This window comes from Ictalurus punctatus, chromosome 12 (assembly GCF_001660625.3).
Source record: "Ictalurus punctatus breed USDA103 chromosome 12, Coco_2.0, whole genome shotgun sequence".
Taxonomy (NCBI): Eukaryota; Metazoa; Chordata; class Actinopteri; order Siluriformes; family Ictaluridae; genus Ictalurus; species Ictalurus punctatus.
Window position 1 is genome coordinate 2210257 of NC_030427.2, and position 27244 is coordinate 2237500.

At 38.0% G+C, this 27244-nt stretch overlaps 1 long non-coding RNA gene and 1 other non-coding gene across 2 annotated transcripts; one reads left to right on the forward strand and one right to left on the reverse strand.

Moving 5' to 3' along the window:
• Nucleotides 1-116: 116 nt before the first annotated feature.
• Nucleotides 117-187, reverse strand: trnag-gcc (transfer RNA glycine (anticodon GCC)). Its single transcript has one exon. It is a non-coding gene; the product is annotated as a tRNA-Gly (tRNA).
• Nucleotides 188-9202: 9015 nt separating this feature from the next.
• Nucleotides 9203-17578, forward strand: LOC128634198 (uncharacterized). The gene is made up of 3 exons (XR_008397485.1): nt 9203-9649; nt 12242-15414; nt 17255-17578. It is a non-coding gene; the product is annotated as an uncharacterized LOC128634198 (long non-coding RNA).
• Nucleotides 17579-27244: the final 9666 nt, after the last annotated feature.

Consider the following 27244-nt stretch of genomic DNA (forward strand, 5'->3'; position numbering starts at 1 on the left):
AGGAGCATCCTAAGTCTCTTGTATATTTCAGCAGCATGGAGTTGGTCTAGTTTGGGCAGAAATGATAAGGCTTATAATGTTCTTTTGGTGAAGGCTTAACTTTCAAAACTCACTTCTGCATTGGCCGGGAATTGAACCCGGGCCTCCCGCGTGGCAGGCGAGAATTCTACCACTGAACCACCAATGCTTAGGTTAAATAACTAAAGACTTCGCAGAGTGTGCTGTTCAGGTAAGTATTGTGCTGTTCAGCAATTTGGTTTCAGATTTGAAAAGGAGAATCCTAAGTCTCTTCCTTATTTCAGCAGCAGTCACACGCTATATTTCCAGATACTGTATAATATTAGAATATCTCCTCTCTGCTCAACACGCATGTAATGCAGTCTACGTACCGTAGAGCAGTGTTTTTCAACCACTGTGCCGTGGCACACTAGTGTGTTGTGAGAGATCGTCAGGCGTGCCTTGAGAAATTGTCCAATTTCACTTAGTCTTAAAATTCTTTTTTATTAAAATTTATCCATGATTATCTGCAAATAATAAGCCATTGTTGAGTGTCTGTGCTGTAATATAGTGACTGGCAGAGTAATGTAATATTCGTCCGGGTGGCAGCAGGTAATTGCCTCCTACCTTCTTAGAGACAAGAGAATTAGTGACGCATGCGACAGGTCGTGGTGGCAGTGATGAAGAAGTTTTTAAAAAGGAAAAATGCAAACTCCGAACTGGGCCCTGGACAAGATTGTGACCCAGGTGAAGGGCCTAGTATGAGTGGTGGTAAAAAGAAAGCAAAGACGGTGAGCTCGAGGCAATACAGCGAAAGTTATCTTTCGTTAGGATTTACTTTCACCAGCGATGAGATGACCCCGACTCCATTATGCTTGGTGTGTGGCGAGAAGCAGTCCAATAGCGCCATGGTGCCAAGCAAGCTTAAACGCTATCTCCAAGCGAAACACCCGTCGCTTCAAAACAAGCCGATGGACTATTTAGTTTGCCTGCGTGAAAACACAGAAACAGGCAACATTAATGAGAAAAACCACAAAGGTAAATTAGAAAGCCCTCAATGCTAGTTGCTGAACTTGTAGCTAAATGAAAAAAGTCCCACACTGTGGCAGAGACGTTAATACTACCTGCCCGCAAAGACACTGTCAACGAGATGCTCGGCCCTGACGCGGTTAAAGACATATCTAAACTCCCGCTCTCAGATAACACAATCGCCAGATGTACTGATGATATGTCCACAGACATCGAAAGCCATGTTTTGGAAAAGATACGCATCAGTAGGAAATTTGCATTGCAACCTGATGAGTCTACAGATATTCTCAGCTCTTGGCCAATGTGCGTTTTGTGGATGGAGATGCCATTAGAGAAAACTTCCTATTTTATAAGGCACTGCCAGAAAAAACAACAGGAGAGGAAATTTTTGGGGTCAAATTGACCAGGGAAGACTTGTGTGGGAAAATTGCACAAGTGTTGTGGAGTGCAAAGCTGGCATACCTGGCAGATATATTTCATCATCTGAATGAACCGAACACACGGATGCAAGGCCGAAATGAGATAAAATAAATGGATTCCATTTAAAGGTGCACCTCTGGCAACAACATGTGCAAAGTGCCAACCTTGAGATGTTCCCACTCACAGAGGAACGGCAAGATCACCCTGCTGCACTGTGCAAGGTAATAGGTAAACATCCGTAAACTCTTGAGGAGAAGTTGTCATTTTATTTCTCTTCAGCCTCCACTGAATGCCTTGACTGCTATTGGAAAGGACATAACTTTACAGGAGCAGGAGGAACTAACTGAACTGAAACAAGATCGTGGTTTAAAGGTAAGATTTGATGAACTTCCTTTGGACAGTTTTTGGATGACTGCTGCCATGGAATTCCCCATTCCGGCCAACAAAGTTTTGACATTGCTCCCATTTTCCACAACATATGTGTGTGAGCTGAGCTTTTCAAGCCTAACTGCTATAAAAGCTAAAAACAGAGAGAGACTGAAAGCTGTTGAAGAGCTTCGTGTATGCCTTTCTTAAATTCCTGCCAGGATATCAGCTTTGTGTTCATCTAAACAGGCCCAGGTTTCACACTGAGTGAGTATAAATAAATTGAGAAACTATATTGTAATTATATACACTGTATTAGGCTACAGAGTGCCATTCTGTAACATTTTTGGTTGGTGGTGTGCCACAAGATTTTGCCAATGTAAAAAATGTGCCATGGCTCAAAAAAGATTGAAAAACACTGTGTTACACTACACAATTTAAGAAGCTACACTTACTTCTGCTTCCATTGTAACACTTTTCAGTTTTGGAGCAACAACAGCAACAACAACAACAACAACAACAAAAAAGTGTTGGAACAAAATAAATCTTATTTTCCATTACAGGTTGCAGTATTCGCGGGTGCAATGCAACACTGTTCCACACACAAATAACTCTTTTGAATGGTTAAGTGACTAAAATCAGAAAGCGCCACCAGCATATCTGACAAAGATGACTCATGAACCAATTCTTTAATCACTAGCTGAAAACGACGTATTGAATTTACACAAACGTCAAATAACAAATACAACATTCTACTTTCTCATGAATATGGTATAGTGCATTGCTTAATCAGCAGTTTTTCTTAGAAAGACAAGATATTTAAATTGAATGAATTTAATGAAACCACACATCAAGCTGTCTTTTCTAACAGAACATTAAATTTAGCATTAGCTCCCAGTTCCAGAAAGTTCTAGCCAGACATTCAGGGGGAAAGAATCAGAACAAAATGCAAAATAAAAAAAAGTAGTGAAAGATGAAAGTGAAGGAATAAACGAGGGGGTTGTGTCTTAGTTGTTGAGTAATTAAAAACTAAAAAAAAAGCTGTGAGATTCAGCGTTTGTCACAACGATGCCAAACGCTCTGCGTCTCCCGACTATTTCTTTGGGATTGTTCCCAAACTGAGAAATCAAGGTTCTTCAGTCATGCTTCTCCCACAATCAAGCTTTGGAGTTGACTCCATATTCACAATGACTATAGAGTCGACTCCAAAGCTTGATTCCTTTGAATCGACTCTATTCCCATTACCTGGTATCTACGAATTGACACCAGGTATTAGGAATCGCCCTGTTAATCATGATAATGATCCTATGTACTTAATATTGCGGGTTGTTCCCCTAACCTTTAATTCGAGATTTGTGCTGAATCGATTCTTGGAACAGACTCACTCAGTGTTGCAATCGATTTCAGAATATTAGCAAGGGTTTGAATCGTTATCATTTCCCTTGCTTCCATTTGTAGGAAGCTGCATTAATCATGATGAACCCTGGCTACGCAGGCAGGACTGAGCTCTGGGACAACCTGGAGGCCGCTTCAATCCAAGTTACTCAAGGATGACGCAGAACTTAAAATAAAATAAACTGATAAATAGTAAAGAACACCAAAGTTTACATTTGGAGTATCAAAGGTCATTATCACAGGATCACTGGAATCAGGCACTAGGAGGAAATTCCAGGACAAATTAGGAAACAGAATTAACTGACATTTGCAAATTCTTTGCAACTAAAAAGCTGTAATCATATACTATATAACTTTTTTAAAAAACATTTAAAGTATATAACATTAGCACCTTGTAATGTTATACTAGATGAAAAGTAAAGAATCCTGGAACATCTGAACATCCATAATCTGAAAATCTTGAACCTAGTGTCAATCGAGTCAATCCAATCTTTCTTGTGTGCGTTTAACGGTATTCTGTCGGACCTCTTTCCTCGTGTGGGCGTCCCCGAGCATGACTACGGCGCGCTTCAGTCGAACATCGAGGCAGCTCTATGCACCCGCTCCCTGCAGCCCTTCTCCAGCATGACCGCCAAGGTGATCCAGCTGTACGAGACCATGCTGGTGCACCAGGGCGTCTTGCTGGTGGGCCCTACAAGAGGCGGTTAGACCACGGCGTACCGTGCCCTTGCTGACGCACTGCGCACCCTCCACGAGACAGAGGGCTACGAGGTGAATCCCTTCTACAAGCCCATCGAGACCGACGTGCTCAACCCGCAGTCAGTGAGCATGGACGAGCTGTATGGTGAAGGCGACCCTCTCACAATGGAGCGGAGTGCCATCAAACGTCCCTCGGCAGTGACACCGCCAACACGCACAAGTGGGTGGTGAGTCACGTACCTGTGGACGTGCCTGTGGATTGAGAAAATTACCGCCGTGTTGGACAACAACAAGACACTCTGTCTGGCTAACGGTGAAAGGATCAACCTTCTACACACATGTTATTCGAGGTGTTACCCATCAGACACAGATAGCACCGGTCCTAAAAACCATCACAAACAAGCACAAGCATGTCATTTCCAAGAAGATTTTTTTTTACATTAAACGCGTTCCTGATGGAAAGGTCACACACGAACGTATCTTTAAGACTTCACTCTTTCACACAGCTATAACGAGTGATAAATGCATTCGTTATAAAAAAAGCATGTTATAAAGCCTCCTTAATGCATTACGCATAGTATTTAAATAAATATTATTATAATAACATGCACTACACTACATTATGCATTATGAATTCTTAACGTATTGTTAACATGTCTTTACTGTGAGCGGGATGATGACCAGACGCAGGCAGGCTCCCGGGTACTCATATCCGTAGATGTACTGATACAGAGCCATTCTGGCCACACACTTATCCAGATCCACGTCCCAGTATTAGCACAGCTGCTTCTGCCACTCAAAGTTACTGCTCGAGTCCACCTACGTGAACACATACACAAAGATGTGATGTATATACGGTCTCACTGTATACGAATTGGGCATTCTCACTGACGATATAGCGTGGATAGTTTATAATGAGTGTGTTCATACTGTATAAACCTGGGAACTGATTTGCATATGCACTGCTGTCAGAGCTGCAGTTATTTTTAAAAGATTTATTAACAGCTTCTGACCAATCAGATCTGACCACACCCATGATTCCCTTCGCTCTGAAGAGAAGGTGTGTAGCCATCTGTACCCTTTCATTGATGAGCTCGGTGACGATGTCTCTGGCTGGCCATCTACAGTAATGAGAGCTGTGATGATGCTCTGATGTATTTTGGGTAAGTTACCCAAGAGTGGCCAACACATTCAGCCTCTGTATAAACACACACACACTCACAGAGTAATACCCGTACATTACCACATATTACACCATACACCATTATGTCATGTAATCAGAGAAGGAAATCTGAATTACAATTCCCAGCAGCCACTGCATCACAGTCACATGACCACCTGCACCTGGATCACATTCCTGGTAAGCACTTGTGTATTTAGCCAGTTTTCACTGCACTCTTTGTCTCACGTTTGTCTTTCTTTACCTTTGTCCCTGGTGCTGTGTTTTATGTTTAGTCTTTTCCACAGTGATTTGCCCCAATGTCAGTGTCTTTTGTATTTTGTTTAGTTCTTTATTGAACTTGAAAAATCTGCACTTGCATCCATCTCAATCTCCATATCGTGACACAAAAATATAAATATAATATTATATTATATATAAAATGTGTGTGGGGGTATATATTAATAGAGAGAAAGGCATTTCTTCTCAGGGGAGAGGGGAGTAATCAATAGGAAGAAGGATCTGAGAGGGAACATGGACAAAATTAATGGAACTTTTTCCTGGTTCGGCCCTAAATTTGGGCCAGATTAAATTTCATCTGTACAAGTTGGACAATAGGGATGGGGAACATAGATCCAGTACCCTTAAACCCAATTAGAACTTCTATTCCAACCATTAAAACCATTTTTTATCTTGAAATCTAGGGGCTTACCCAAACAATAAACTCTAATCACCTAATTTTTAACCAATAAAAACTCCTTTTTCCAATGTTGAAACTTAGGGGCCAACCCTAACCCTGAACTTAACCATCAGAAACAAATAATATGTTCTCTAAACTGATCCTCCAACCCCCAATAGTTAACCTCACCTAAAACGTCTTACATTTGGGCCGATTTTTTAAAAAGTCTTTCTTTATTTATTTATTTTCATATGGTTCATTTACATGTGATTCATTTACATATGATTCATTTTCATGAGATTCATATTCAAGTGATATATTTTCATGTGATTCATTTACATGTGATTCATTTTCATGAGTCATGAAAATTAATTTTTTTTAAAGTGGCAGAATTCATTTTTAACACAATATATAGATTAAAAAATATATATAATTTCTTTTCCATTTTTTTTATACAACTGATATTTTCTCATAGAATGTTAAATACATATAGAGAAATATATACAGAATGAAGGACAAGGTTTTGTGCCTGTGCCACCTCCCACACCAAGTGGGAGGTGTTGGGTTGGGTTGGGTTGAGTGTTGGGTTGAGTCATCCCCTAACCTAACCCTGCCTGAGCCTTTTTATTAAAGGTGTTTAATTTAGTTTGATGTGGTTTAGTTTGGTAGAATGTGAATTTATCCGTTATATGTAGGCTAGCTAACTGCGTAGTTAACTAACGTTAGTCAGCTGACAAGAAAAATATCAGACTTTTTCCTCATCCCCTGCCTGTCCAAACCCTGCCTCCTCTACATCAGATGCCCACGATGTTGAGACCAACTCGACCAGTGAAAGTTCCCAAGTGACATTTGAGTCATCCCAGCCCGTTTCAATCGGTGTGCAATCTTTTATAGATGATGACAGCCAAGCGCAGCGAGTTGAGTCTTCTCCCATCCCTGCGGCTCTCATCCCGACAAGACAGTTTAAATCAGCTTGGCTAGATGAGTTCGCCAGGGATTGTGTCATTGTTAGGTCTGCCCCTCGTGCCACCCCAATCGTGAAAGCAGTGCAACGTGCTAGTGATAAAGTCACTGAAAAAGAGATGAGGGAATTGAAAATAAAATTCAATGCAGCCTACATGACTCTGAGCCTGAATAAGCAGGAATTGAAAAAAAAAGTGAAAAAAAGAAACAAATGACTGCACATTTAAGTATTTACGGTAATATGATTCAAGATGGGGGCAGCACTGCCACTGTTGGGCCCTTGAGCAAGCCCCTTAACCCTCTCTACTCCAGGGGCGCTGTATCATGGCTGACCCTGTGCTCTGACCCCAACTTCCTAACAACCTGGGATATGCAAAGAAAAGAATTTCACTGTGCTGTAATGTATATGTGATCAATAAAGACTCATTATTATTATTATATGACGTACTGAACATTGCACATATTGCACACTGTGTCTACTACTTTTATCTACTATCCACAGTCCAAAGGTTGTGGAGCTAGAAGGCTACGTGTGCGAATGACAAAAGATTTTAAAAATAAAATAAAAAATGTATCAATACATGAAATTAGATTACACAATGTAGTTGAGGTTTACATGAATAAGCAGAAATGTAATCATGCTTATCTTTCCTATAGCACAAATGAAAAGCCCTCTCTAGATGAGCAGATTTGTCAAATGAAATGTTTTCCTTCTTATCCACTGCTACAGTAAACTAAAGAGTAGATATTCAAATTACACTGCTAAATATGACTAGCGTTAGCTACGTGTAGTAGTGCAAAATAGTCCATCAAATGTATTAGCAGGTGTAGCCTATACACGAGTCCACTATTGGTCATATCACTATTGAGAACATGCCCCAAATTCATTGCTTTAGTAGAACTTAATTGTAAGTGAAATGATAAATTGTAATGTCCTTAGTATTTGTGCAGTCTACAGGTCCTCTAACACTCTGTTAAATGAATAAATGTAAATGTACTATGAGAGAGATAAAAGTAGTAGACACAGAGTGTTTATTTTTTGTCTATATTGCTCATTTCATTCAGTGCTTTAACGTCTATAAATCCTGCAGAGATGTTATGTATGAGATTTGTAATGTAAATCACTGGATTTTACTTACTATTGTTATACAACTTAAAGGCAGTCATTTTTCCTGGTTTAAAAGACTGCATTCTACTGCAGACAATCTAAATGGAGAAACGTAATTTTAAAAATGATTGTCAACTTAACAACTTGTGTTCATAATTATGGTAATTTAGTAAATAACACTTAAATTCCTTTTAAATAATGTGAAAATAAAGTGTGTTTGTGTGTGTCATATTTTTGTTTGGATGTCTGTGTGTAATACACATGGCCATTCCATGTATAGTAACATTTGTGTCAGGAATGGATGGGATCCCGATTTAACATAACTATATATATTTTTATGACCTACCACAGAGTGTTAGAAAGAACATGTGTGCAACGTGTGTGGGGTGGAAAACACATGGCCGTACCATGTATGGTAACGTTTCTGTCACCAATGGATGTGATCCAGATTTAACATAACTATAAATATTTTTATGATCATGACCTTTGATCTAGATATAAAGAGTTAGAATGTGTATCTTTTTGACCTTTGACCTATACCTGTCAAAACTAAGGGTACATTATATACAAACTATTTCTCTCTCAGGAGGACTCGGGCCCAGAGAGCAGCACAGGAGCTGGTAGAGAAAAACAGTTTACAGATGATGATGAGGGGGAGGAAGAGGTCACCCTAGATCAGCCGACTACCTTTATGTTTTCCAAACAGCCACAACATAGTGTTGTGATGCAGGAGAACCAGACCACAGCGCAGGAGCTACAGGAGGAGAACCCCTCACAGACATGGAGGAGGATGTGGTCGAACAGCCAGGATAATTTTACACCATAGAACAGTTAACCTGGTTCTTGGAGCAGATTTTAGGACAAGATGATGTCGTACTAACAAACTACTTTCCGGATAGAAAAAAATTCATAAAATCTGTGGAGCACACAACAACAGGTGAGAATCTGGGCGTGCTGTCACCAACGAGACGCTTCAGATTGGGGATATGGGCATCAGAGGCAGGGTTTAAGGAGGTGAATGAAGCAGGATCAGGTAACCCACCTACTTCAAACTTTTCAGAACAACCTGAAGAACTGTACACCACAGAACAGTTAAACTGTTTTCTAGACTTAACAAAAGGAAATCGTAACGTCTTGCTAACTAACTACTTCTTGGGCAGGGGAAAAAAATAATTCAATCTGCACAACAAGCAATAAAAACTGAAAACCTGGGCGTGCTGTCACCACGGAGACGGTTCAGACTGAGAAAATGGACATCAGCCGCAAGAAAAGCTATAATATGAATAGCACTGTGGACATTTGCACACTATATGACTACAATGGACTTGTAGTAGAACTGAAAGGGTTGGGGTTTTCTGGGTTGAGGGTGGGGGTGGGGGGTCTGAGGGGGTTCTTCTCTCTTCTTCTTTTAAAAAAATGAAAATAATTATTTTAAAAATGTAGATATGTAAATATACCAAAACTGAATACATTAAAGGTGTCTTAAAGTAAAAAAAAGTCTCTCTCGCTCTGTCTCTCTGTCTTGCTATCTCTCTCTCTCTCAGGATTGTGGGTAGTGGGAGGAGTCGAGAGTTTTGCGGCACACTTTTGAGAGTTTGTTACTTTTAATCAATTTCTTAGTTCTTTTTTAAGATTCATGTAAAAAAAAAAAAAAAAAAAAAAAAAAAGATTAATCTTAGACATAAAACTTCTTTGAGCGCCGACTTCGGTCGGAAAACTTTGACAAATGGGGTGAAGGGGAGATTTCTCACGCTTGACTCTGAGACATGGATTTAAATGTACACCTGATGACTCCGTATCTGTGGAAGATGTGCTGGTTGCAGTCAGTGAACAGGTCGGTGGTCAAATATCCAGTCAGCTTGTAGGATGAATAAAGCTGTTGTTGTTTTTCTCGCTGAGGTTCAGATGGTAGATGACCTGGTTAAATGCGGACTCGCGATTAATGACACGACCTGATTCCACTCGGTCTGAAAAATCCGGATATCAAGCACGTTATGTCGTTTCGGCGATTTACGAACATGATTCTTAATCAACAACAGGATCCGCTCAGTCTGGCTGTAAAGCTGACTAATGAAGGCAAACATTACACAATCTTTTTTAGTTCGGATCATATGCTGTGTTTTTGTGCGGAGAACTAGGACATGTCAGACCGTCTAATCTTCAAACAACCGAGCGACATGCCAGACAAAATAACCATAATAATAATAATAATAATAATAATAATAATAATAATAAACTTCATTTTATAAAGCGCCTTTAAAGCAGCTTCTCAAAGCGCTGTACATAAAATCACAGTCCACAGAAAAATAAAACAAATAAAGGTTAATAAGAATAAAAATAACAACATTAATACTAATAAAAATAATTATTAAACAATTGAAAAAGACATCAGCAGTCGAATGCAAGTTTAAAAAAGTGTGTCTTGAGAAGAGCTTTAAAAATGCCAAAAGTCTGGACTTCCCTGAGTTCAGGAGGAAGAGAGTTCCAAAGTGAAGGAGCATAGAGAGAACCATCTCGTTCCATATGTTAAAATAGCACCTAAAGGGAATCCTGATGCAGGAGATGTAGAAAATCATGATTACAACGAGGAGCGGGTAAGTCAGGCAAGTAGTGGATAAACATTGACTCAGACAGTAAATGAACATGATAAACCATCAGAAAAAGAACAGACAGAAATAGAAAGTAATAAAGGAGATGGTGAAAGTGAAGCAGCTGTAGATATTTGTACTCAGATGTCCACCATGAGTTCAGAGTATGCTCACTCTGAAAATGACTCAGATGTTGATCTAGAGAGCATAGAGAGTTGTTCTGATATGGATGATGCTGAAGGAACAGAGTCTCTCAGTGCTAGACTGTACACATTAAAGCAAATTAATGACTTTCTAGATGAGACTAAAGGAGCTCGGAAACCACAAATTGAGACTTTTTTCCCTGATTTAAAGCGCTTTTTGGTGTCGTGTAAAATGGCGATGAATAAAGCAACTGACGAAGAGCTTAGTATTCAGAAGCTTTATCACTTCAGGAAAATAATAACAAAGGTAAAAGTCATGATTAACCGTAAGGCGAAGAAGGTTTGAATATGTTGTAATGAAGAGAGGAGATAATGAGACCTGTGTTGCGATGTCATTCGTCATTTATTCAATAGTCAGCATCATGGCATCCTTAAACTTATTATCTTTGAACATTAATGGATGTCGTGGTGCTGAAAAATTATTCGCTTTGTTCGATTTTTTTAGTTGGAAAAAAGCAAGTGTAGTTTTTCTGCAAGAAACACACACACATATATGGACAATCAGGTGCAATGGCTCAGTGAGCCATGATTCAAACGTGAGTGCCGGAGTAGAAGTTCTTATTTCATCGGATTTACAAATTCAAGACAGTAGAGCTGAAGAAATTATACCTGGCAGAATGCAAATTATAGAATTTACGCTTTGAGTTACCGCAATCTCTTATTAATATTTATGCTCGGAATGATGGGGCAGAAAGAGCTTCTTTTTTTAAAAAAGTAAAAGACGTTATTTCAAAAGTTTCGCAGAATAGAATAATAATTTTAGCTGGTGATTTTAATTGTACATTTGATTACACTATGGATCGGAATCATGTTGAACCTCATCCAAATTCGTCTGAGACTCTCAAAACCGTTGTTCAGATTCATAGTCTTGTAGATGTATGGAGAGAAGCTTTCCCTGGCAGTAAACAATATACATGGGTGAAAATGAATTCTAATACAGTTTCCGGTGCAGGACTCGATAGATTTTATGTTCAGATGAACGACAGAGGAAGATTTTCCAATAGTGATATTTCGCCAACACCATTTTCGGATCACCACTATATTGCAGTAACTATGACCATAACGCAGAGTAACACATATTATAAGATTTGGCTTTTAATAATAGATTATTGCAAGATAAAGTTTTCGTACAATTAGTTGCTCAGTTTTGGGGAGAGTGGAGAGAGAGAAAATCACAGTATAATACTTTAAGCCAGTGGTGGGATATTGGAAATGTACAGATCCGGCTCTTGTGCCAACAATACACAAGGAGTCACCTGACTGAACTAGGAAAAGGTTAAGTTTTTGGAACAGCAGATTCTGAAGCTAAGCAGCTCCATTAGTGATGGTGAAGAGATGGAAACTGCAAAAATGCTTGAAGAGTACAACATGATTTTGAAAAATTTGTATGAAGAGATAAGTCGTAGTACATCCATACTGGGAAGATATCTTCAGTTAAACAGCATGGATTCTTCAACAACTTTCTTTTTTTCATTGGAAAAGAACATCAGAGAAAAAATAATATAAATCATCTTAAATTGTTAAATGGGAAAGAAATAACGGAAAATAATTTTTTTTTTTTGCAAACTCTATCTTTTTATGAAGAATTATATACTGCACAACCATGTGACCTTGGAGCAATTAATCTGCTTTCAGATGGACTGCCGCATCTTGGACATGAAGATAAAGCAGAGCTGGAGAAACCTTTGTCCTTTCAGGAGTTAACGGAAGCTGTCCAGCAGCAATCTTCGGGAAAATCACCAGGATTGGATGGCTTGACTTCTGAAATTTATAAAGCCTTCTGGTCCCTCATTGGTCAGGATTTGTATGAGGTGTTTCTCGAAAGCTTTGAGTCAAATATCCTACCCATCAGTTGTAGAAGAGCTGTAGTGACTCTTTTACCCAAGAAAGGAGATCTTGGTTTATTGAAGAACTGGCGACCGGTCTCTCTTTTAGGAACTGATTATAAAATATTGTCTAAAACTCTGACAAATCATCTTAAAAAATCTATAGCGTCCATCATCCATGAAGATCAGTCCTACTGTGTACCCTAGCGATCTATATTTCACAATCTTTTTTTGTGCGGGACATGGTGTACTTAACGGAACTGCATACATTAGATCTTGGTCTTCTGTGTTTGGACCAAGAAAAAGCCTTTGATAAATTTGACCATGAATACCTGTTCAAAATACTTGAAAGATTTGGCTTTGGGAATCAGTTTATTTCATGGATAAGGCTTCTTTATAAAGATGTCTATAGTATGCTGAAAATAAATGGAATTTTGACCAGACCTTCTTCTGTAGGTAGAGGTGTGACACAAGGGTGTAGTTTGTCTGGTCTCTTGTACACGATTTCCATTGAGTCAATGTTGAGGATTCTGAGAGAGAAGCTGCAAGGATTTACAGTTCCAACATCTCACCTTTCAAACACAGCAGTGGTGAAACTCACCGCGTATACAGATGACATCCCAGTGATCATTAGATCTGAAGATGATGTTAAACGTCTTACCTCATGCCTCAACATCTTTTAGAGTGCTTCTTCCGCACGGATCAATTGGGGGAAAAACTGACACTTTATTGTTAGGCCATTGGTCACACCAAAATCCACCTCAGCTTCCACATCAGCACCCTTGGAATAAAGAGGGGGTTAAGATACTGGGGCTGTTGTTTGGGACTGAACAGCACATGAACAAGAATTGGGAAGGACTTGTAGAAAAAGTGACAGGCAAGCTCCAGAGATGGAAGTGGATTCAAGCCCAGCTTTCCTACAGAGGCAGGGTGCTGGTGGTGAATAATCTAGCCACCTCAATGCTGTGGCATCGTCTAACCATGTTGGACCCTCAGAAAGAGCTTTTGTCACAACTTCAAAAAGCCTTTGTAGACTTCTTTTGGGGTGGTCATCATTGGCTTCCCCCCTGGGGTACTGTGTCTCCCTACAATTGATAGCGGTCAGGGATTAATTCATTTTGCCTCTAAGGTGAAATCCATGAGGTTGCAGACTGCCCAAAAACTGCTTTACTCGTCGGACTCTCTACCATGGATTAGCTTTGGCCTTGCCATTGTACGTGGAAAAAAACAAGATGGATTTTGATAAACAAATGTTTCTGATTTCGGGAAATGTGGTAAAAGACATGTTTAAGATAAGGTTTTATGAATCGGTTCTTGAAGCTTGGGGTTACTTTAAGTCGGAGCGGAAAGAACATTTTGGTTTTGATGAACCACTTCTGCACAGTCCTTGGTTTTCTAAAAAAATGCATTATATCCAACACCGAAATTTCTAACTTTGTTTTAGCTGGGATAACTAAAGTTGGAAACCTGTTTGACTTGTTGAATAGAGAATGTTTTTCAGTACAGAATCTAACTAGAAAAATTACTGGTAGATCATAGAGAATAGTCGGGAACATATTAAAGGATTTGAAAACATCTTTTCCTGCATGTTTGTGGGATAATATATAACCAAGTTTATGTCCGGTGGTAACACAAAGGTCTTTTTTTCCAGAAGTGTACATAACTCCACAGGTAGCTCAAATTAACAATGGAGACAATGTAAACATGTTGTTATCCTTTAAAGGCTTGCAAAGTCTTCCGTTTTCCATGGTGAACAAACAAAATGCATATATTTCCTGTGTAAAGTCCGACTTTGTCAGACATCTAAGGGGGAGGAGGCATACAAAATGGAGGACTCATTTCTTGAAGTCGGGAGATAATGAACCTTCATGGCGGTTATTGTATAAGAACCCTCTACCAAAAAAAGTCTGGTGACTTACAGTGGCAGATTTTACATTGTGCATTACCAACAAAAGTGTTTTTGTTTAAATGTAAATATGCACCGTCTCCACTGTGTACTTTGTGTGATGAACTCGATACTGTGTTTCATGTCTTTTGTGAATGTTGTAAACTATCTCCGCTCTTTAATCTATTGTATACAATGTTTCGTAGTTTGGGGATCATTTTCTTGAAAACAGGGTTTATTTATGGGGGTAGATATTCTCGCCACAGGCAGGAAATCTGTACCTATTCGAATTTTTTGGTCGGTCAAGCAAAATTAGCCATTTGGAAGGCTGACAAAATGGGATCAGAAGGGAAAGAAGTAAACATGGTTAAATTATTTAAGGCCTTGGTTGAGTCTAGGATTAGATTAAAGTATGAATTTTACCAAATGAATGGTGATCTTCCGATGTTTGAGAAGAAATGGTGTGTAAACAAAGGGGTGACTTATAAGAGGCGAGAATCTCTTTTTCAATTGGTAATGGTTGTTAAAACAATGTGTTCTGTATGTTAAGGTTTTTTAATTGTAGAATAAATTATATTTTAAAAGTCAAAGTCTCTCTCTCTCTCCCCCTGCAGATGTGTTGTTATCTCTAGCATCCCTGCTGGTGCCTCTGCAAATTACACCTGCAACATGAGGGGTCGTTATGTGAACATCATCATTCCCAATGTTATCCAGGCTCTCACGCTCTGTGAAGTGGAAGTCTATGGGGTTCCAGGCTACACTTTTATATCCAGTTCACAATTTCATATACATTTGAAGTCAAATTAAGTTTTACAACAGCTACTAAATATCAACATTGCTAATTTTTTTTAGTGCCTGTTACTAAGAGGGCATTTCTGAGATTGAAGTTTAACATCAGTGAGTATCTTATGAACCCTACTGTGAGGGACAAAATTATTCAAAAGGTTTGTGTTCATGACATGTATGGTAGATTCATAAATAAATAAATAAATAATACTAATTTTTCATCATAGACGATATCTACCAATGCCCAGCCTTCAGTGCGTCAGATCTGTTGGACTACAGAACCAGAGGTGGAAAATGAAACTTAAAAAACGGTAGGAAATATCAGTACTACTACTGCAATAATAATAATAATAATAATAATAATAATAATAATAATAATAATACAACTACTTCTACTGCTAATAATAATAGTAATATAGCGATAAGAGGCAATCTGTCCAAACACTCCCTGCATATAGCACTCCCAGTGGCCAGTTCTTGTCAAGATTCATAGAACAATAAAGAGACCATATGTGAACATACTTATGCATATCACATTTTGTGATGATGGCTCAATGCTAGTTGTGTAACCTACCTGCTGAAAGCTGACTGGCAGAAGGCAGACATTTTTGAAGTAATTCAGTTACAGATTAGCAGAAAGTGCACAGCAAATTCTGCTCAATTGGCATTTTGGTTCCTGAGAAACAGCTATTTGAACTTAACGCTGACCCTTATAAACATGAACAGCACGCCCCAGGTAGCCAATTTGAGCGAGATTGCATTGGATACTAGGAGGTCCATCCCTGAACTTTCTATTCAAGTTTTGTGGCAATAACCTAATGGGAAACTTTTCAATTATCTGATATCTGATTGGCCAATGACAGGCATGTTTTTTTTCAGTAATTAAGTCATCATGAGAATCTATTATAGATTAGCACATACGGTATATCTACCATATCAAATTTCAGCTTGATCAGACATACAGTTCCTCATAAACAGCTATCTGATCTTAGCTCTGCTCCATTTGTATGACCAAATTTGGCACATAGCAAAAAATGCTAAACTAACTTTTGCCAACTAGTGCTAGGATGTTTGGCCTAGCTTCAGAAATTTGGTGACAGTCCTCATTAATTAATTTTTGGTGTGATGCTCAATAATTATCAAAAACATGTTGACATTTGTAAACAGCAACATCTCACTTTCCTGGGTAATGGGAGGAAGTACTACAACCCCAATTCCAAAAAAGTTGGGACGTTGTGAAAAATGTAAATAAAAACAGAATGCAATGATTTGCAATCTCATAAACCCATATGTTATTCACGGTAGAACATAAAAAACAAATCAAATGTGTAAACTGAGGAAATGTAGCATTTAAAGGAAAAAAATAGGTAACTTTGAATTTATGGGCGCAACACGTCCCAAAATAATTTGGACGGGGCAACAGAAGGCTGGAACAGTAAGTGTTACTAAAAAGAAACAGCTGGAGGAACATTGTGCTACTAATTATGTTAACTGGCAACAGGTCAGTAACATGATTGGGTATAAAAAGAGTATCTTAGAGAGGCAGAGTCTTTCAGAAGTAAAGATGGGCCTCTGTACACCAATCTGTGAAAAACTACATCTACAATTTGTGGAACAATTTCAGAATAATGCTCCTCGATGTAAAATTGTGAAGGCTATGAATATCTCATCATCTACAGCACGTCATATCATGAAAAAATTCAGAATCTGGAGAAATCTGTGGCCCGAGTCTCTTTCCATAAATCTTAAATAAACACCTCCTTATAGATAGCTTCACCATATCAACGACTAAAAGTTTTTATTAAAGTAGTATAGCACAAATCTGTTTATTATTAGACTTTGATTATGTGGAATGTTTGCCAGAGAAGTCTCTGTGAATGATTTGCTATCATAGAAAGGATAACTTATTACAATGAGCACATTAATATAAACCTGAGATATGAATTGCAACCTTCAGACCTTCTGACCTATCAGATTCTAGAGTGCAACAGCAGTGTGATATAATTTGTATTAAATACACTAAAATGTCTATTAATAGTTCCATGAAATTTGCAGAAAATCAGTTTACTGTTACTTATTTATTAATTCATTGATTTATTTCTTTTACCTGAGTGATATTACAGTCAAGAATTTTGTCATTCTGACTTACAGGTGGCAGAAATATATCTGAAACAACAAGAAGAAGAAGCGGAAGAAGAAGAAGAAGTGTTCAAAGAACAAAAAGAAAGAAAAAACATCAAATGTGTGAGGTTTGGGTTTAGCACTTGAAAATGCTAGCTAACTGATGTTATAGGTTTATTAATTAGAAGTACTAGAAGTTTTTTAGTTTGTTTGTTTGGGAAATGTATCCATGAAAAATTATTACCACAGGGTTTGTACAAGGTGCTTGAATTTGGCATTTGGAAATTTAAGTACTGGAAAACCTTGAAAATAGCCAATATTTTTTTTAATGTTAAAAAAGTGGTTAAAAAGTGCTTGAATGATAAAACGTCAATAAATAAAAAATAACAATCACTTTAAAGGGTTTATTTGCAAAAGAACACGAATACAATCCTTTCACTCAAAATATGACTCCCCGCTGCACCCCTCCTCGTCCTGCCGTTCACTCATTCATTTTAACAGGGACAGCTTCGGTCCACTTCTCAGACCCCTTTAGCAACTTTTTTTTTTTTTTTTTTAAAGCATCTAGCGACATATCTAGCGACTTTTTGGACAACCCTTAGCTACTTTCCATAGAAGATAATGGCCAGTACTGCACGGCGAGTGCGAGGTCCTGCTTTCAGAAACAGAAAAAATGTCCAGAATGTCTCTGAAACACTTCAGCCTATGATTAGCCCTGGATTCCTGGGAGGACACTGTAGCAGTCTCTGAGGATTTCTTCTCATCACTCCACTGTAAAAACAAACAAACAAAACAAACAAACAAACAAAAAAAACAAACCACTAAATGCTAGCTTCATCTTCTTTTAATTTGATTGTCAGTGCTCAACTCAAACCAACAGCAGAATTATTAATAATATCAAGAATGATTGTGTCTAAAATCAGCCACTGATTATATCCCACTTGTTTGTTTCTAGATAGTATGATTTATTTAGCCAAATCTAAACTCACTTCTCCATTTGTGTAACTGGATACTCAGGATAATGAAATTTCACTCTCGTTTCCATCCACCCCCATTTTCTACATCTCCTATCATACTGGAACCTTGAGCCTATCCCAGAGATCATAGGGCACAGGACAGGGTACACACTGGACAGGGTACCAGGCCATCGCAAGGCACACTCACATACACATTCACACACCCATTCATACACTACAGACACTTTGGACATGCCAATCAGCCTACCATGCATGTCTTTGGACAGGGGGAGCAGCACAGGGAGAACACGCAAACTACGCACACACAGGGTTGTGGTGGGAATCAAACCCCCAACCCTGGAGGTGGGAGGCAAACGTGCTTAGCACTAAGCCACCGTGCGCCCCACTCTGGTCTCTTTAATAAAAATGTGACACACAGAATAGCACAATGTGCTATCAAATAAATAGTGGGTGACTGTTTTCTTTATAGTGTATATGCACTGTAAATGACTTCTTATTTAAAAACATGAATGTAACTGACATGCTGCTTTATTAAATCATAGCAACTTGAGCACCTGCCTAGCCCTACTCTGAATATGAGGAACTTTCCTACACAACTATTGACATAACTAATGGTCTGCACTTATATAGTGCTTTTTAACCTGAGCAGTGTTTCCCATTCACCCATTCTCACACCAATGGTAGCAGAGCTGCCATGCAAGGTGCTAACTTGACATCAGGAGCAACTTGGGGTTCAGTGTCTTGCCCAAGGACACTTCGAGTCAGACAACCTGCTCTACCACCTGAGCACAGCCACCAACTAGATAACTAGATGTTTAAGTCAGCCTATCCCATTCCTTCATTTTCTTGTTACATATAGATTAAGTCTCTTAAGTGTTTCCTACATGTATATATATTTTAAATTTGCATATGTCTACCAATATGTAAGCCAATGCATGTGTTTTACACTACTAATACAAAATGTCCCAGTGAGGCCTTCTACACCCATCAAAATATTGCCATCTCACTGTTTGACAGAACAAAATATAGCAATGATTCTTTAGAATTAGATAAATTAAGTTTCTGCAAAATATTAATTGAACTATTCATTTAGAATTCAAAAAGTACATTAATGACTTTTGTAATGACTATTGTGTATCCCATGTAGCACACTAACCCTAATGTGCATGACCGCATGTACTATGTTGCAATAATAATAATAATAAAATGTATTATTATTATTATCACCAAATAATCACTTCACTGGACAGGAATGTGATGATGTAACGACACAGGACAGTTAGCAGGAAGTAAGCGCAGGAGCGCCGTCTTTATTGATAAACAAACTAACAAAACACAAGAAACGCGGTCTATGCTGAACAGGACTAGCTGGATCAACCATGGAACTACAGTCTAGGCATTACTCGAAAACAGAACATGGAACTGAGACCGCTAGCATGCTACACGCATTCTAACACAGCGCTAAAGCTATACTCCTTAAACACTACTAACGTTACAAACTATAATACTGCGCGAAGTGCGCAGCCACACGAGGGGTTTAAATAACCAACATAATTATCTAAAGCATAGACACCTGGAGAAATAAAGACACACCCTCGAACATAAGCCAATACCTGGACAGGAAGTAAATCAAAACAAACGAGCCGCGCGTGTCCATATGTCAGGGTCTCGTGCATGCGCGCTCTGCAGCAGTCTTTGCGCTTCGACGCCGCAGCGCCATCCACCGGCGGAAGCGTAACAGATGTAAAAACAGACTTAAAAACATTGAGTCATTTAACACAGGTCAACTGTTTTCTATTATACAAGCAGCGTGTGTGTGTTCTGTTTCATTTTCTTTTCAGGGATAAACATACTGGAGGATTTTTGTTGATCTGGCACAAAATTAAATGGAACTAAGTTACATTAAAAAGGGGGAAACATTGGGTACCAAGGTTATAAGTTATAAACTAGGGAACATTGAGAGAGAGAGAGAGAGAGAGAGAGAGAGAGAGAGAATCGGCATGTGGTCTGCGCCTCTGTAGCACCGCTGTTCTACAGTAAGTGCTGAGGGGGAGACCTGAATGTCGGGCTGCCAGATAGCTTCATTTCAACTATAACTATTAACTGGATGGGGTGGGGTTAATATTTGACTAGTGCATAAATTACACCTAATACGTCTAGGTCACTAGTTACTATTAGCTATAATTTAATCAAAAAAGAGAACCTAGTATGTTTATTAGAAACCAACCAAAATTACTCCAATAGTGAGACATGTAAAAGTCCCTGAAGTTACAAAGGAACCCAGGGTAACTTCTAAGCAAACAAAGGCCTCTCTCACATTGGCTAATGTTAATGTTCATGAGTTCACCATCAGGAGAACACTGAACAACAATGGAGTGAATTACAGTGTTACAAGGAGAAAGCCACTGCTCTCCAAAAAGAACATTGCGGTCCATCTGCAGTTTGCTAATGATTACGTGGAAAAGTCTTTTGGAAAAATGTTTTGTGTGGAAAAATATAACCTTTTGGTTTAAATAAGAAGTGTTATGTTTGGAGAAAGCAAACACTACATTCCAGCATAAGAACCTTACTTATAAGAACCTTTCAATAATGGATGGAACAATGAATTCTGAATTATAACAGTGAATTCTAAAGGAAAGTTTCAGGACATCTGTCTGTGAACTGAATCTCAAGAGAAAGTGGGTCATGCAGCAGGCCAACAACCCTAAGCACAAAAAGCACATAAGGGTCTACCAAAGTATGGTTAAAAGAGAATAAAATTCATGTTTCAGAATTTGCCAAGTCAATGTCCTGACCTTAATCCAATAGAAATGTTGTGGAAGGACCTCAAGCAAGCAGTTCATGTCAGGAAAATCACCAGCATTCCAGAGCTGAAGCTGTTCTGTACTGAGAAACGAGCTAAAATTCTTACAAGCCGATGTGCAGGACTGATCAACAGTAAAAACAGGGAAAATGTTTAGTTTCGGTTATTTCTGACCAAGGGGTTCACACCATATGCTGAAAGCAAAGGTTCACATAGGATCACATAATAGAAAGAAAACATTCTACACACCGTTATACCACCAGCAGCAGTCTGGACTGTTGACACAAGGCAGGTTCATGCTGCTGATGCCAATGTCTGACCCTATCATCTACATGTCACAACAGAAATCAAGATTCATCAAATCAGGCAATGTTTTTCCATGCTTCAACTGTCCAGTTCCAGTGAGTCCACACCCACTCTAGCCTCAGGTTCCTGTTCTTGGCTCACAGACAGGAGTGGAACCTAATATGGTTGTAGCTTATCCACCTCATTTGGCTAGACGTATTGTATGTTGCAAGAGGGTTTTCTGCTCCCCACACTTGTAAAGAATTACAATACCATACCAAGGCATTACCATAGCCTTTCTGTCAGCTCGAACCAGTCTGTCCATTCTCCTCTGTCCTCTGTCATCAACAAGGTGTTTGTTTTTCTCCACCATTCTGTGTAAACTCAAGAGATTGCTGTCTGTGAAAATCCCAGATCAGCCTCTAGAATTCTCAAACCAGCTCATCTGGCACCAACATTCATACCATCATCACTGAGATCACTGAGATTCTGATGTTTGGTGTGAATATTAACTGAAGCTTACTGAAATACTTACCTGTATCTGCATGATTTTATGCATTGCGCAGCTGCCACACGAATTAGTTAAGTTCTTTTTCAAACACATCCTGCAGAAGCAAATAAGATCGGCACTCCAGCTGCTTTGAGTAGCCTAATGCAAAATGTATTCAAAATACTATTTTTCCTAAAACAGATCATTAAGAACTCCCAAAACACCTGAAATTGGATTCAAGGCACTGTATACAGTGTTACCACCACTGAAATCACCATTTAATTACATATGCTTCAACAGTTAAAATATATCATAAATAAATAAATACATTATTATTATTATTATTATTATTATTATTATTATTATTATTAATAATAATAATAATAATAATAATATGTGTAATTTATATAGCTCCTTACTCATAACCAATGTCGCTTTACAATTACAATGTCTCAACAAAACATGGAACATGCGGTAGACTAAATTTGAGAAAAAATATGATTTATAGTTTACAAAGAAATATTAAATTTCTCATCAAAACACGATTTCACTGCTTATGCTAAGCTTAATTTACACAAGTTTCTAATTACAAGATTGAATTATATAAAGTGAGCGTGATCAATTCATGTAGTATTAATGTAAACCCATTACATTATGAAATCTTGTGGGGATGTTGGCACTGACAGGTACTATAACTATAGTATTTAAATTAACATGATTCAAAGGTGTGTGATAGAATAGCACAGTGTTTTAATAAATTCAATGCTAATGAATATTAGGTGCTATTATTAATGAATATTATCCTGGTGTCTAATATTTTTTGAGAACAGTTTCATATTGAAATACAATGAATCTGCACATTTTAACAGTTCAAATGGAGAAGTTATTAATGTTTTGTCACAGTAATGATTCTGTGTCTCATTGCCAAAAATGAAAACTTCTTAACTCTGAAAGTCAATTAAACAATGTTTGAAGGAGAATCTATAATAAATGTATCATCAGATGACTAAAGGGAATGCTGGATGATCCGTCACATCAGTTTTAGCCTGACATTTTTGCTTTTGCGTCACACATTTGTACATCAGTTTTTATGAATCAGACATTGATTGATTCATAAATCAATTATCTCGCTGGATAAAACCTATACCTATATCATATATGTATATATTTATGTATGTATAAAATGTAAATGGAAGCTTTTTGCTTCATGTTTTTTTAAACTTTTCTGTAGACTGTCGTTTGAGTCAAACTTATTTGCATTTGAAGAACACAAAGTGCATTTGCCTTTTAAATAAACTAAATAACCATTTAGTGATACACCAAGTGGACAGGTCAGAGTTTAAAGGGTCAAAGAAATGACTTTCTGATCTATGTCAAAGAAGGTAAGAAATTCTGATTTCAAGTATCAAACTGATTTCAAGTATTTAAAAAAAATCTAATTTTACAGTGCACTATGATTGATTTAATATCACTTGTAAATTGTCATCATTTAAAAAGACAATACCTTTTATAGATTAAAAACACAACCTATCAAATGTTCCTATAATGTATATATATTTTTGCGCAAGGTAAGAATACAGTATAGTAGAACACAGAAACACACACACACACACACACACACACACACACACACACACACACACACACACACACACACAAATGTCTGAGACCACATTGAAAATCTGGATTTTTTTTTCTCTTACATTTTGAAATAAATTGGTTAGAATTTATTAATATTTAAAACAAAGAAAGTAAATGTTTAATATATTGGATATTTATATATTCTTTTAATTCTGCAATTGTAAACATTAAGAAACTCTGAATCTCTTGTAAATATTTTAAAGATTCTCCGTTTTTTTTTTTACTGAAGTTGTAGTCAATAATACAATTTCGAATGAAAATGTTAAAATTAAATAATAAAAACATGCAAAATAGAAACATTTCCCACTAGTGCTCTCAGACTTTTGGCCCCGACTGTGTGTGTGTGTGTGTGTGTGTGTGTGTGTGTGTGTGCGTGTGCGTGCGTGCGTGTGCGTGTGCGTGTGTCTGTGTGTGTGTGTACGTAAACAAACTATTAATGAAAATAAAATTTTGTGTAAGATAAATGAATGAATAAATATGTTCTCTTCACCCCTCCAGTCGATGTGGCCTTAGGAGGAATAGCAGTACAATCTTCTTTACACTAACAATTATCCTGCTTACTTTGCTATCGATGACAACAGAGCATCTAACATCAATTTCAACTCGTGTGATTACGGCTGCTCCTAACGCCATACAGACTTCATATGAATCCATAATGAACTTTTTCACACTATCTGTTGTTACCCAGATGAGGACGGGTTCCCTTCTGAGTCGGGTTCCTCTCAAGGTTTCTTCCTCTTAAAACATCTTAGGGAGTTTTTCCTCGCCACCGTCGCCACTCAGTGTCTTGCTCAGTTGGGATAAATTCACACCTTTAATATCTGTACACCGTGTTTATATATTTCTGTAAAGCTGCTTTGAGACAATGTCTATTGTAAAAAGCACTATACAAATAAAATTGAATTGAATTGAACTTATGTTTATATCCAAAATGCTCCACTGTGTGTAAGGGGCAGGGGAAACTGGTGCAAGCTGTTCAAAAGGTTTAGTTTAATTTAAGTTTGTCATTATATGCTGTATCTGCGCGCTTGCAGTGTAAATTCTGTCGGAAGTGACATGTTAGTAACGAGGACACGTTGCTGGTCACGCGCGGTGTAGACGCGCTGATACAGAGTGTAGCGCGAGTAAGATCTGTAATGTCTCATTCAAACATTATGATCAAAAGTAAAATAATGTCTAAAGACACCGAGGAACAGAAACCACAAGGTGCAATGAAAGTGAGTTTTTATTATTCATTTAGGACTATATATATATATATATATATATATATATATATATATATATATATATATATATATATATATATATATTTATTTTATATATATTATGCATTAGTTTTTTTTATAGATGCACAAAAAGCACCGAATTAAACTATAGTCCTAAATTAATAATATATATTCTGGTGTGTGTGTGTGTGTGTGTGTGTGTGTGTGTGTGTGTGTGTGTGTGTGTGTGTGTGTGTGTGTGTGTGTGTGTGTGTGTGTTGGGTTCTTTTCTGTTTTGTACAAACAGTTGTGTAAAGTTTTACTGTGAAGTTTATATTTGTTACACTCAGTTTGTGGACTTTATATTAAATAAACAAAAACAAATGGTACTGAAAGTTCGCTCCACCCCATACGATTAATCAAAAAAATAATTGGCCAACTAATAATAATAATAATAATAATAATAATAATAATAATAATAATAATAATAATAATAATGCTGTTAAACAGTTCAGAAGCTCCGTCTATTGTCCTTGATACGTGAAAACTAGACAATGCACAGTAATAACACAGATGAGCTGCGTTATTATTATTATTATTATTATTATTATTATTATTATTATTATTATTCTACGAGAAATAAGCTCATAGCAACACTGATGAAATACACATACAGTACAAAAAAACACACACAAATAGAGAATGTGTTTAGCATTTTGTTTTTACATCCGCACATAATTTAGTCTGCACATAGTTTAGCAGCTGTTTTAGAATTAAAAATGTCATGTATAAGTCTACATAATGAGTCTTTATTGGTCACATATGCAGTAGAGCACAGTGAAATTGTTTTCTTCACATACCCCAACATGTCAGGAAGCTGGGGTCAGAGCACAGGGTCATGATATGGTGACCTGACCTTCTGATCAGTAAACCAGAGCCTTAACCACTAAGCCACCTCTGCCCCAGTGGTGAGAGAAACATGAATGTCCATAGCATCTATTACTTCTTACCCCACTATTTGCCAAATAATACAAATATAGACTTATAAACACCGCTATTAAAAGCTTAATAAGAGAATACTGCAATTTTTGGGAAATTGCCGTTCCCGAGTTTGGCCACACGAGGGCAGTCATGTTCCATCCAGCACAACACACGCCGCCTAAAACAGAAGGTAGGTTGTAGGTATTTTACTATTACTACTACTACTTCTAATAATGACCTCAATCGAAGTAATTAAATACGTAATGAACATTGTTGTCTATATAGCTGACCTCATTTTTCTACACAGTGAGTTAAAGGCGCACAACTATCAGAATCCCAGTTCATAATTGTGTTTGACTGGCCAAGTAGAATAAAGTGTGCGAGGAGTCCGACTCTTTTTGAGCTTATTGGACATTACGCATTGCTGTAATTATCTCATTGGCACTACTTAATTGCTCATAGTTTATTTGACGAATGCAACTGCTGCGACATATTTTGCCAATCTTAAGCTCAGCCGTCATTCTGGAGGCGCAGTTTTGGTTGATGCATGACATTTAGGTTCAAACACAGCGTGTACATCTACTGTAACACAGATAGTGAAAATGGAAATGTGAAAAGAGAAGGCCAGTGATTAGAGAGAGAGAGAGAGAATGGGGAAGAAGAAGACGTTAGCAGGTGAAAAGCAGTGCCTAGAGTTTGTTTTAGAAAAAGAGAGCTATTGTGTGACCGTTGGCGTTAGGCCCGCCTCCTCGCCTGTTCTCAACTAGGTCCTGTCGAGTGTGGATAAATAGGTGGGCGCTGCGCGAGAAGTTTTATTGAGTGACTTGACTTCGGGAGCAGCATCATGTCTGGAAGAGGCAAGGGTGGTAAGGGACTCGGCAAAGGAGGTGCTAAGCGCCATCGCAAGGTGCTTCGCGATAACATCCAGGGAATCACCAAGCCGGCTATTCGCCGTCTGGCTCGCCGTGGTGGTGTAAAGCGTATTTCTGGTCTGATCTATGAAGAGACTCGCGGTGTGCTGAAAGTGTTCCTGGAGAACGTGATCCGCGACGCCGTCACCTACACCGAGCATGCCAAGAGAAAGACCGTGACCGCCATGGATGTGGTGTACGCCCTGAAACGCCAAGGACGCACCCTGTACGGTTTCGGCGGTTAAACGCTCTAACACCGAACGACGCGAACCCAACGGCTCTTTTAAGAGCCACCCACATGTCTAGAAAAAGAGCTCTTATATATATATATAAACTCCGTATATATTAAATATTGTATTATAATATAATATAATAATATATATGTAATATATATCATTAAAATAGCTCAAACTTACCTTCTGTTTCGGGCGGCGTTGTGCTGGATGGAGCTTGACTGCCCCCGTGTGTCCAAACTCGGGAACGGCAATTTTCTAGAAGCGGATTTTAGGGCAAGAGCTATTACATCATACATACATTTCATCCATCATCCCTTTTGTCCCGTCCATGATAATTGTTTTTGTAATTTAATGATTGTAGACATGACCTCATCTTTGAAATCTTATTCCCTATTTGTGGATATTCTCTCTCTCTCTCATATATATATATATATATATATATATATATATATATATATATATATATATGTATGTCCACTGTATTAAATATT